The sequence below is a fragment of the Ambystoma mexicanum genome, chromosome 5p (assembly GCF_040938575.1).
Source record: "Ambystoma mexicanum isolate Mex_15411 chromosome 5p, UKY_AmexF1_1, whole genome shotgun sequence".
Classification (NCBI taxonomy): domain Eukaryota; kingdom Metazoa; phylum Chordata; class Amphibia; order Caudata; family Ambystomatidae; genus Ambystoma; species Ambystoma mexicanum.
Window position 1 is genome coordinate 391,119,408 of NC_090930.1, and position 13,335 is coordinate 391,132,742.

Genomic DNA, 13,335 nt, shown 5'->3' on the forward strand with positions numbered 1-13,335 from the left:
TCTCGGTTTGAACACCAATGCTTGATTCGCCAACATATTCATCTTGGATTTTAATGCTAAAATCTTCTCAGATTCGACTGCGCTTTTGCTTATTATCATCGGCAGGTACTTGAATTGTTATACTTTTTCCAACAATAGGCCCTCCAGTTGCCAATGGGATACTTGTGATCTCTTACACCTCCCACCAGTCAGACATAGGATTTTTGTTTTACTAGAGTTAATTAGTAAGCCGTTCTCGGCTGAATATTCCTCCAGTCTACCCAACTGTCTTTGCAGTCCTATCTCTGTGTGGTCCAGTAACACTAGGTCATCGGCATAAAGCAGTGGACTCACATGCACTCCGCCCACTTTTGGTGGAAAGCTTTTACAGCTCTCCATAAAAGGGCCCAAATCGGAAAGCTAGAGGTTGAAGAGGGCTGAGGCTAATGAACAGCCTTGTTTATCTCCCCTGTCTCAATCTCATCTGTGAGGTGTCCTTCCAGATTTAAACATACTCTCATGGTGGTATCCATGTACAGGGTCTTTATTTGAGCCACCAGGCCTTCGTGGCAATTCCAAGCCCTCATCTTCTTCCATAGCTGCTGTCTATTTATAGTGTCAAAGGCTTTTGCCGGATAAACAAATGCTACAAACATTTTGGTGTTCTACCTTCTAGTTTACTCTTTTACTATTGACAACAGCATGATCAGAGGAGAGGTGCCCATCCACAATGGAAAATATCCAACCTCTTTGCATTGTATGATAAATCGTTCAACCTTCTCAGCAGTAGTGATGCATAGATCTTCCCCATAACATCCAAGAGAGAAGTAGGGCGATAGGTGTTTGGATCGTCCCTACTGCCACTCTTGAAGATTGGAATCACATTTGCCGATCTCCATGAGGTGGGTACTCTCTGGGTCTCTCTCATATTTTCTATTATCTGGCATATTAGTTCAGCCCATTGGTCTGGATGTTCTTTCAGCATGTGATTTGATACACCATCCGGACCTGGCGCTCGGGAGGAGCTTGCTCATTTTATCAGATTCACAACATCCTCGTGATTGTATGTTAGGCACCAAGGAGATGAAGAATTGACTGACAGGGTGTCTTTTGATGTTGACCTAGCATACAGTGCTTTAAAATTATGTCTCCATGTCCCCTCTGTGACGCTGTTTATTTGTAAAGGTTGTGGGTGGCTTCCCTGCGATTTAATGCAGTCCCATACCGCAGATTAATTTTTGTTTGAGATTGCCCGCATCATTTCTTCTGTGTTTTGTTGAACTAGCATACTTTTGTACCACTTCAGCCAGTTCTTGTATAGGCTACGTAATCTTCTAATGACCATTTCCTAGTGTAAGGGCCTGTCCTGTTTTACTTAATCACGGCTCTCAGTTCACGTCTTTTTGAGCTAAGATGTTTGTCAAAGGCGTTCATGAGTTACGTTTTTCCCATCGCCTCTTTTATTTAGGATCATGAACGGGTGAGGATTGGGGTGTAATCCACGACCTCTACTGAAATTCGCACCCCTAGCTCCATTACGGTTCTTGTGCACTGAGCGTTCATGTATTCCATATCCTTTTTTGTCATTTTTAAACAGCAACCATTGTTTACACACTCTACAGATCACATTGTTTTTTTAGTTTGCCTTTTTGCCTTATCATCTTCAAAATATTATGGTCACTTTCTCTTGTAGGACGTATATCGATAGCTATTATATTGTCAATTAGATCACTCGCATCAAAGAATCTGTCAGAGAGGATTATCTGCCTCTCTCCCACATTGGCTTGCTGCCTACATTTTCCTCAAAGTGGTCTTATAAGACGTGCAGATCTCTACTTTACATTAACTCCATCCACAGTTGGCCTCTCTTTTCTTGTAAATTCAGGCCCCTGTTATCTTTTCTAATTGGCTCTGTCTCGTTTGTTACACAAAGTGAGTTTAGACCTCTGCATACTATACGCGATGCGTCCTCCAAACTATATGCTTTGTCGATAGCAGCAGCGATGTTCTCCAGCATAACTTTGTTCTTTATCACCGTAGGGTTCCTATGTAGGTTAATTATGGAAAGAAATGTCCTAGGTCCCTTTGGATCTTTCAATACTGTGCCTCTCTGTCTGAGCAGTATTCATTGGACGTAGGGGCCGTGTTATTTGATCCAATTGCTTCATAGATGTTTCCATGTTTAACTTAGGTCAACAGTTTGGCAGATGGCTGGCCTATTTCTCCCCTCATGAGCAGGGTAAGGGAGGTAACATATTCATCCAGTGTAGCTATTGAGGTCATGCACGTTTCTTGGAGGCATATGAAATCCGTGGGTTTTGCCTCCTCCCCTTAGTAGATGTGCATGTCCCCTGGTGTTCGACGAGTTCAATGAGAGGAGTGTTCTTCCTGATTTTTTTAGGTCTAGTTATTTGTTTGACCCCCTCTCTAATGCTGCAGGCAGCGAAGACCAGCAGTCTTCCTCTTGTATTTCTGCGTGGAAATGATTTTGTATTCCATTTTTCGCAAGGGGAGATTTTCGTCCTATAACATTTATTGTGGATGTCAGGTTCTTCATGGTCATCCCCATTGCTTCTTCATCATTAGCCTAGTCCTGTCCTGCCCACCTCTCTTGTGTGGCCATTGGGGTTCCTGTTAACTGCTTTTTCCATGAGCACCCACTCTGAGAAGGTAGAGCTAATTCAGTGTTCTTTACATTTCCAGACTGTAATTTATTCATGTGTCCGCTCATGCATCTTTCGGTGCCGTGTCAGTCAGCGCTGTTAAGTCAAACCCCAGTATTTCAAAGGTCATGATCAAATACAGTTGAGTGTAAATGGATATAAACTAGATCTGTATGGGCTTCTTGTATGAATTCAATTATCAGAATGTCTTCTGTGTTTATTTGTCATGTGTTCGGGATACATTGGAAGAGAGTCAAGATGTTTTGTCTATCTAGGATAAAATCCTCTTCCCTGTCCACCACTTGTTCCAATCTGAGACACCTCACACCGTCTTTTGGATTGTTCCTCATTGAGTCTACATTCTTATTTCTTCAGTCCATTCCAGGTAAATTGCCTCTCTGTTCTCCCCAATTTATGATTTTTAAGAATCCCCTTTGACTTGGGGAGCCAGGCCCAGGAGGGTCTCTTTCTTTGGTTGGGGTCTTGTAAGGGGCCCCCATAGCTTGTCTCTGGTACGTTGGTCCTTAGGGGCTCTTGTTTTTTCCACCTTGTTACCGTCCATCGCCCTATGGCCGTTCTCCTCTGCATTGTGCTCACAGTGTTCATTGTTATCCAACGCTTGTGTCTTATTTATTTTATGGCTATGTCTATTTTTCCTGCCAAAGTAAGAAACAGATCTTCCACCACTTTGGCCCCTAATATAGCACACTATAAAACAATTGTTTTATTCCCAGGAGAGGGCGGGATAATAAATTGTGAACCTTCGGTTACTTCTTCCTCTTCCTCCAATTAATAGATTATATGTTGGCTAGGAATTCAGAGATGTCCGAGTCCATAGGTTCTTCAACATAGGTGTTAATGTTCACGCTTGTAGACTTCTGTTTGCTGCTTTTCTCCTTTGCTTTTTCTCGTTTATTTGGTCGAATTGTCTCCGTTGGCAGGAATGGTATCTTTCTGAAGAAATTCCTAGAGTCGTTGGATTTATTTGTTCAAGTTTTCCTCTGCTGTTTCTGGTGCACATTATTTTTCAGTCTCCCCCTCTTCCTTGGAGAAAACCGTGGGAAGGTAGTTACTCCTGAGGACTCTTTATTTTTTATCCCTACTGGGATCTACAACAATGGATCCGTAAGTGAGGGTCCAGGATTTCCCACCCTTTGTAGTTGTCACCTCCTCCACAGTATCTAATTCGACGTGGGTACTCCGAACTGGAGTGAATTTTGAATTTTCAATACCTTTCAGGGATAATGAGCTTGCTATGCTCAAATGTCTTCCAGGATTCCCCTCCAGGGGGGTTTATTGCTGTCACAGGCAGTTGTTTAGCAGATGTTTAGCACTTGTTGAAGGCCTCTCTCTAGTGGTGTTCCTCGCTGTGATGAAGCCTTCAATATAAATCATTTTACAGGGGAGCATTTGCTAGGAACGTGGTGTGGTCTCTTAGCTCATCATTAATATTTTTGTATAATTTCACAAAAGGGGCCATTGTTATGGTGACGACCAACATCTGGGTAAAAAGATGTTGCTTAGCCTTCTCTCTCTTTCCCATGTGGTTTTCTCTTCTTTCAGATTCATCAAGTTTATCCTTTGTTTTTTTATGTCTCAAGTACAATATATTGGGTTGTTGATCAGGGGTGTGGGGTAGCCGTCTTGGGGGTGGACTTTGTATCCCGCTAGAATTTACTCTTTCCAGGGTTGCCCCATTTGGGGCTGGCTGCTTCTTTTCAGGCTGCGGCACACATAGATCAGTGTGCTCCTCCCCACTCTCCTTCTCCATCTCCTTCAGGCACTCACCGTGCCCACTGAGATTCAAGGGGGTAGAATTCTCTGTGTATTGTCCCCCCATTCTTACTTTGTTTGTGATTCTCACATCCAGTTGTTCCATTGTTTCCCTTAATCTTGCAATGTTGTTTTGTAGATCTACTTTGCTCTTTTCGGACATCTCTGATATTTTCCATGGTTATTCTTCCCCCAACATACTTTCTCGAGGGGTTCTCTGTGTCCTTTCTTTGTGGTGTGCTCTGTCCCAGGTTGTCAGTCCTTTGATAATGAAGTGGGGGTTAGGTCTAGTGCCATAGAGAGGGTCCAAATTCTTTTTTGTGGCAGCGGCTGCCCCTGTGGCATATTATATTGATTTGTGTTGTTTATGGTAGGTGACATGTTGTTTGTTAGGCTTTCCTTCTCTCCAGGGTTCTGTGTTTGTGAGTTGTTTAGAGTGTGCAATATTCAGGGTATTCTATACCCTGCCCCTTTCCCCCATTCAGTAGAGGTAATTTGCACTTCCTGTGTCTGGGGCAGAAGTGTTTTGCCTTTTTCTGGGCCTTTGTACCCCTCCATTTCCACCTGCGATCTGCGATTGGTTTATCATAGAATTCCATATATGCCACTGGTGTGGGGCAACTGCCATTTTTCATAAGATCTATAAAGGACGCAGTTTCAAAAGGCAGGCACCACTTCTGTATCTCCCCTCAGCCAGTAGGAGTTAGTCTCAGAGTTTGTTTGGGGATTTCAGTGGGGGTGGTTAGGGGCGAGCTTACACTGTCTGCCTCTCAATCTCTTTCTTCCTCATCTGCAGGAACTGTATTATTGTCGATTCTGGGGTCATCGTCGACAGGCTATATCCAGTCCTGCAGCCCGATAACAAATCCTGCCACACCTCCTTCTATGCTTCACCCCCTATTTGCACTGTGTCCTGTGTGGATTCACTGATGTGCTCTAGGGTCACCGGAGCAGTGTCTGGGGGTACCTCAGTTGCTTTGCAGCCCCTGAAGTCTTTCACTGCACCGTCAACACCCTTACCCTCCATGCTTCCCTCAATACCTCCCCTCTCCATATTTGCACATAACTCGTGGCCGGTCAACTTCACTTCCAGCCGCGCTTCCATCACCGCAAAGATTATTTTAACCACAAGTGCCATAGGGGGTGGTTGAGGCAGACACTATAGGTCTGGGAGACAATCAAGCTCTAACAAGTCATTAGCCTGTAACAAAATGTCATGCTGCTTACACATGTGTCTGGAGCATGAAGGTGACTCCCCTGGGGCTCCAGAGTATACCAGGCTTGGGGAGAACTGGGATGAGCAAGCACTTCATAAGATCTTCAGCCATCCCTCTTGATTTTTCCCTTCTTCCTGGCTTGGCAGTCTTCTCGTCATATCTGTCCGGTTTGTCTCTTTGGCCTCCGTTCTCTGACTCCTTTGGCAGCCTCCAGCGGCTGACTCACTGTGGAGGAGCTTTGCGCCTGGTTTAGGCAATTATAGAATTCCTTAAAGGCGTACAGTAGCGTATTGCAGAAGTTATTTTCTCTAGTGAAGACAGATAAACAGCGACCAGTCTCCTCAACCTCCTTTTCAGGATTAGCTGTACTCAGTGCCAGACTCTCCATGCAGGTGCTCCTTGCCTAGTTTAGGCAATTATAGAATCCCTTAAAGGTGTATAGCAGCATATTGCAGCAGTCACGGTGAAGACAGATAAACAGCAACCAGTCTCCAGAACCTTGTTTTCAGGAGTAGCTGGACTCAGCACCAGACTCTCCGCGCAGGCACATTGTGCATGTGTTAGGCAATTATAGAATCCCTCCGGTGAAGACAGATAAACATCGACGAGTCTCCTCAAACTCATTTTCAGGAGTAGCTGGATTCAGCACCTGACTCTTCGTGCAAGTGCTCTGCACCTGGGTTAGGAAATTATATAATTCTTTGAAGGCGCATAGCAGCGTATTGCAGCAGTCACTTTCTCTAGTGAAGACAGATAAACAGCGACCAGTCTCCTCAACGTTCTTTTCAGGAGTAGCTGGACTCAGCGCCAAACTCTCCGCACAGGCACATTGTGCCTGGGTTGGGCAATTATAGAATTCCTCATAGGCATGTAGTAGCATATTGTAGCAGAGTCACTTTCTCTGGTCAAAGCAGAAAAAAACGGCATGAAATATGCAATCAAGTTGCAGACCCAACACATGCTTTTGCAAAGTTTGGTGCCATTTCACCAAATTTGGGGAGGGAGTCCGAAAATGTTTGGATGGTTTATAAATTTGGTTCCGTTTGAAGAATCTGCATACAAGTTGGCAAAACGATTTGAGATCTCAATGTGATGTAATCTTTGATGTCCTGGCTGCTAGTCTTAGAAGTGCATGGCTGTGGCTTGAGTTGCATAGCTTACCATAACTGGTGAATTTCTTTGTTTTTTTAATTTTACCTTGCAACCGTAACATCCCTTTAACAAAGTTGTTTTCAATTAATATATACAGATATATATATATTCAGTGAAAAAAACTTTGTTAAAGGAATGTTATGGTTAAGTTGCACTACTAAAAACCTATGGAAATCAGTAAAAAAACTTTGCTAAAGGGACGTTATGGTTCGAAGTAAAACCGAAAAAACCCGGAAATTCGTAAGTTATGGTAAACTAAGCAACTATAACTCGTGCCACCACCGTGCACTGCTAAGACTAACACCCAGGACATCAAATATGACATCACAAATGTCATTGATGACATCACTGATGACATCACGTCTGGCTACCTCTTTTTTCCATTACCGACATATCTAGGCCACATGGTTTTCTTCAGTAATAGTCAGGAACTAAAAATTCAAAAGGTGCTATATTTGTAGCCTTATCCTTCAAGTATGGTCTTAAAGTAATTCCCTTAGGGTCCAGTCACATCATATGAAACATATACATAGAGGAAGACACAGGAGTGAAAGACAGCAATCCTATCTGTGCATGAAGATAATCAGTAGGGTTATCAGCACTTTGATAGTTCTGCTGTTTTTTTATTACGGTTCTTTCCCTGTATATGCTCATATTTGTATACATTGTACTCACACTACTTTCCTTAGGGTCCAGTCACATCAACTGATACATATACATAGGGGAAGTAGCAGCTTTGAAACAGAGCAATCATTTCTCTGCATAAAGATAATCAGTTAGGTTATGAACACTTTCTGGTACTACTGCTACTTTTTTGCTTACTTCACTTCCCCTGTATATACTTATATTTGTATGTGTTGTTGTGTCTTTTTGTTTTGCACGTAATAATGAAATTATGTAGTAAGTGGCTTGTATTAGCTACTTATAACATGTTGCACAGTACTCAAAACTCTAATAAGAAAGCATTTATCATTTCACTATTCAACATGGGAATATTATGAATATTGCACCTCCATCATATATCCTGCACATAAAGCTTATGTTTATACATGAGTAGCTTAGTATACTGGAAAGAACTTCATAATAGAATGCTATTAATATCAATACATTGCTTAATGAACTACGTAGCTCAAAATATTTATTCCAATAATCCTTGACACTTTTTTGTCAATATTATAATGCGAATCCCTTGTACAAACTTTTCATGAAAAGTAAATACACATGTGATGTTATCAGTGATGTCATCAATGACATTTGTGATGTCATCTTTGATGTCCTGGGTGTTAGTCTTAGCAGTGCATGGTGGGAGCGCTTTATGGTTGCTTAGTTTACCATAACTTGCAAATTTCATGGATTTTTCGGTTTTACTTCGAACCATAACGTCCCTTTAGCAAGGTTTTTTGCACTGACTTTCATGGGTTTTTAGTAGCGCAACTTAACCATTACGTCCCTTTAACAAAGTATTTTTCACTGAATTACACAGCCACAGTATGGTTAAATTGCTAATCCCATAGGAAGAGCACTTTTTGAGCTGCTTATAACTTAGCTCCCCGTGGACGAATCCTCACCAAACTTGGCAAAAAAAGTATATTTCCCAAATGTTCTTTTTTTCCCATAGACATAATAGGAAAAAACTTTGCGCATGGCTAGACCTCAACCCCCAGGATGGATTTCCACCAAATTTGTGGAAGGAGTGGCAGCTTAGTCCCGAAAGACGGCTTTTGTTAATTTGGTGTAAATCCATCCAGTAGTCTTTTTTTTAAATGGCCAAAATGTAAGGCAAAAGAATCAGTGACATCTATGTCCGCTCCGTGGACACACTTCCCTGTTTTAATAAGTACATTAGAAATTCTTGTGGATCTTCTTGTGATGTCATAGTGAATTTGACAATTCCAGCACAGTAGTCCAATTCTTGTCTTATTCCATGAACACTGTAAGTGTTGTCAGGATTGGTGGTTGCATTTCTATGAAGGACTAACATTTGAAAACACAATTGGTCTGTACTGTGTAAGTAAATGTTCTCAGTAATTGGTGGCAATTGGAGTAGAAAATGTATTGCTACATTTGCGTAGCAATTTACAGCATTTACATTTGAAAATTTGAATTGACCTAATAGCTCTGTGTGGAAGTCACTTGTTTGGAGTTTGTGTTGCTTCTTTGAAGAAGTAGTTGAGTTATGTTGACCACTAGATTCTTGTTTGATTGTGGTATTTGAAGAAGTATTAGTTTCTTTTTTTTTCTTTGGAGGAATTGTAGTGATATCCTGTATCGTTTCAGTTTGAAGTAGTTTTCTTTTACAACATTTTGCTTGTTGTGGAACAGGATAGGTTTTCAGATGGGGGGTGTGAAGTGAACGCAGCCTATTGTATTCTACAATGCAAGGAATATCAGCATTTACTTTACTTTCATCAAAGTTGATTAAAAATAGCCTGTCAAGTGTATGTAAGCATGCTAATGCTACGTAGCTCATGCCTTCTTTAAAGACTGTGCTAACAATATCTATTAATTCTTTATCTAGGATAAGACCTTGTGATTTGTGAATGGTCACTGCGTATGCTAGAGATAGTGAAAATTGTTCTCTGTGTACATACATGTCTTTGAAAAGAAAGAAGCGGGCTGTTGAGAGTCCTATCCTTTTAACTTCTGATAGTTTGTCAAAGAGAATATTGACAAATTAAATGTTGTTGTCAAGTGGGTACGGTTGAAAGTCAACAACTGTACCAAGTGCTCCATTAACTAGTCCTTGCTCCACGTCAAGGTTGCATTTAAGCATTACTCTACAGTTTAAAGATCATTTTAATATTTTCTCCAAACCAGTTGTGTTGGAGATAAAGCTTTCAAGGGTATTTAGTCATGTTGTGGCTTGTTGACACATGGGTAGTGTCATACCATGTACGTCCAGTTTATCTGTGGAGCACATTTCAATTATTGGCTACATTTCTTTTTTCAACATTGTTTCATTGAATTTGGAACAGCTTCAAGAGTTGGCAACAAGAACATCCAATTGACATTTTTGTGTGCTAATTGTTGAATGAGATCAGAAGCACATGTGTTATGGCCATACAGTGTATGGATGTGCCTGGTTTGTAATATTGATTATGCTTCTTGAGATAGTACACCAACTCTAATACTTTTTAAAATGTTGGCATATGTGAGGTCTGCAGACTGTTTTCAGTTAATTCTCTGTATTGGAAATGTTGCCAAAGGTTTACATTTCCTATACTGCCAAGAATTTTACGGCACAGTTTGTGCCCTAAGGTTTTAAAAATAGGTTCAGGTTTCACTAGTGTCAATTGAAGAAGATCTCTGAAAACAATAACGTGTTTTCCTCCAAAGAGCTGGTAGTAGTCTGTTTTGAGGACCTCTTATAATCTGAGGTAAATCAAAGCCAAAATTAGGTTGGAGACCATGCTCACCTCATCTATTAGCAGCATTTTCATTTGTTTGAAAACTCAGCGTAGTTCCATTGCAGCTTCTGTGGAAAGTTTGTAAAAATCTAATTTGTTTTGGTGTTCTACTGGAAGGAGTAGTAAGTGGTGTAAAGTGACACCACCTATGTTGTAGGCAGCTAAAGCTGTGGGGGCAGTTACAACAGCTGACAGTTTGTTGTTTGTCAATTGTTGAAAGAACTTGCTGATGATTTTGATTAAGAATGTTTTGCCTGAACCAGCTTCACCACTAACGTATAGCAGTATAGGTTTGTAGTCTTGGCAGGTACAGTTTTTATTTTCATTATCCACACCATGTTAAATTTGTTTTGCTATTTCTTGGAAAATGCTACGCTGTTCATTGTTCAATTGTGATTTCAGTAAAGCAAAGTCTTCTGTAGCTTGTTCATACTGACAAATGGTGTTTTCTACTTCTGTCATGGCTAATTCTGGCACATTTGCTATTAGTGGCTGTCCAAGTGGTTATTGGCTTCCTTGTTACAGAAGATTGACTACTGTCGGGAGTGTCCACTTGTAATTGGGCCTGGAGTTCTTCTTCGTGTTGCTGTTCATTGTGCAACATTGTTTGGTACTGTGTAAGTTTACATCTGTTATAGTGCTTTCATTTGCTTTGAAAGAGTCTTCATAGGAGTCATATGTATCCCATAACTCTTCTTCTTTTCTCCATGGTTTACAAAGTTGTAGCAGGGACATGTAATACAGTTCTTTATGTTGAGGCGTTTTCAATGACAATTAGATATAATTAATTAAGCTATGTTTGGTAAGTTTCACTATGCTGCCTTCACAATTTACCACTCTGTATCTACCTTTCTTTTCACCTGGTTTAACATTTTTTTTGTACGTGAAGTTTGGGCTACGTGGTAGAGACACATGGTTTCCAAAGTGGTACTCCTGTTTGGGTAGTATGTGTCTAGTAAATAGTTTTTCAAAATGTCTTGGCTGTTGGGATCATTTTTGGCTGTTGTTTCTATGCCCTCATATGATTTGAGAACTCTTCTTCTAGATTTAGCAGGAACAAGACTTAGCCATAATATATTGTCAGATTGTCCATACAAGGCAGTACCGGTTTAGCAGTCTGGAGCTTCATAGCAGCCATATTCTCTATGAGAGAGCATTTATATGCATAAACTGTATAATTTCTGTGATAGTGTTTTGTCAGATGATATGTCATCCCAGAGGTCTTGAAACTCTGTTTTCTCTGCTTTGGTTAAGTAGGCTGTGACAGATCGTGCAACTGCAGTGGAATTGGCTAAAATGTACTGCACATCTTTGTTTGCATTCCATAGGAGGGCAACAATTGCATTTTAATTGTTGATGTGTTTTGCTTCTTCTGTTCTTTTTAATGTAATAATTGTTCTTAGGTGATTTACCTTTGACACTATGTCTGACTGAAGACATGAAGTTGTTTACTTGACCTGTTGCTGAAACTGGTCTAGGGAAACCAAAGCAGCATTTGGTGTAGTGTTTCCTTTTTTTAAATAATTGTGTTGACAATATTTCCCACATTTGTGTCTTTGAATTTGTAAAATTTGTGCATGAAGGTCACTATGTGTTGTTTGTGAAGGGATTTCACAAGTGACATATTTTTGGATGAACTGCAAAACAGTGGCATCACTGTCCTGATCAAATTTAGGAGCATCTTTAATCCATAATAGCATGTGGATGTGTGGTGCTCCTCTGGCTTGGTATTCTTTTCTCCAAAAGAAGCGTTGAACCTCTCTGAGGGGAGGAACAGTCTTATTACAAATAAAGTTTAGCATAGCAATGAAGCTATGATGGCAATGTCTTGATACATTTACAGGATCTAGAGAACAGAGTTCTCCTGGTGTTTTTATATCTATGTTTGTTTTATTTTTGTTTGCTATGCGTAGAAAATCGTGCACATCTTCCCATGCATATTCTGCACAACTTAATGTTACACACCAAGTGGGTGGGCCAAGGTTTCTTACTATGCAGCATGCATCTATGTGATGTCAGAACCAGTATTCTTTTGTACCACGCATGTCTGCTAAAAGATTTGTAATACTTGACTGCAAAAACTCATCTTTTTCTTGCTCTTTTTGTAATAATTGCATAGCTGACATATTTTGAAAATGGGTACCTGATTTTAATGTGTGTGCAACTCTGTAGCATAGAGTTGCTAGTTCACTTTCAAAGAGAAAGTGAAATATGTATGTGGGGTCATCAGAATAGATTCATAGAGACTGATATTCTGATGCTGTCATCTGTGTGGGTCTATCATCGTACCTTCCTCCTTTTCCAGTAAGAAAAAGTAGTGGAAAGGCCTCTGCTTCTATATTTTATTCCCCTATGCTGATTGGAGATCCTTTGGCTTGTCGCATTTGGTAAGTTTCAAGTGCATCATCTATAGTGTCTTTAGAGTGTAAAGTATGAATTGTATAGTGGTCTAAAATATTGGATTCTGTAGTAGGATTTAGAAGTTCAAATTGACCAGTTTCTGGCGACTCTTGAATTATTTCTATGGTTTCTCTCAGGTTTTCTTCAATATTACTTTCTTTGTAGTATTCATTGTTGTTTTTTAGATATTGCAGGGCTTGTCTAACTTTATGTAAGTCCACGAGGTGTTGCCACTTTTTTTGTCTTTTGTAGCTATGCCATTTACTAAGACAATTAAAGATTGATCTATTGGCCGTTGCACTCCTAGAGTGTGTACATTCTCTGTGAGATCTAATGGTAAATAAACTACTTTGCCACAAATGCCTTTGACTAATTCAGAGGGAGATAATTTTACTGTTTTTGTTTGGAGGCGTATTATTGCTTGAAATGGGCGCACTGTTTGAAGTATGATGCTCTCATCTAAATTTAGTTGTTGCAGGGGTTTTGGTACTGGGAATAATTCCAAGTTATTTGTGATAGCACGTGAAGGCATTTGGTTGTTGTCAAGTTTTGAAGTGCAGTAATTGCAAAGTATTAAGCGGTCAGTAATTTCTTATTTGTTTTCTGCTATAAGATAGAGAGCTAATTGGAACCATTTTGAATCTTCATTGTCTTCTTTTTTGTATGTTATAGCTATAGTTTTTGTGGTACTTTTATAAGAAGTCCTGCGGCAACACCCATACACATGGTTTGGTACTTCAGCAG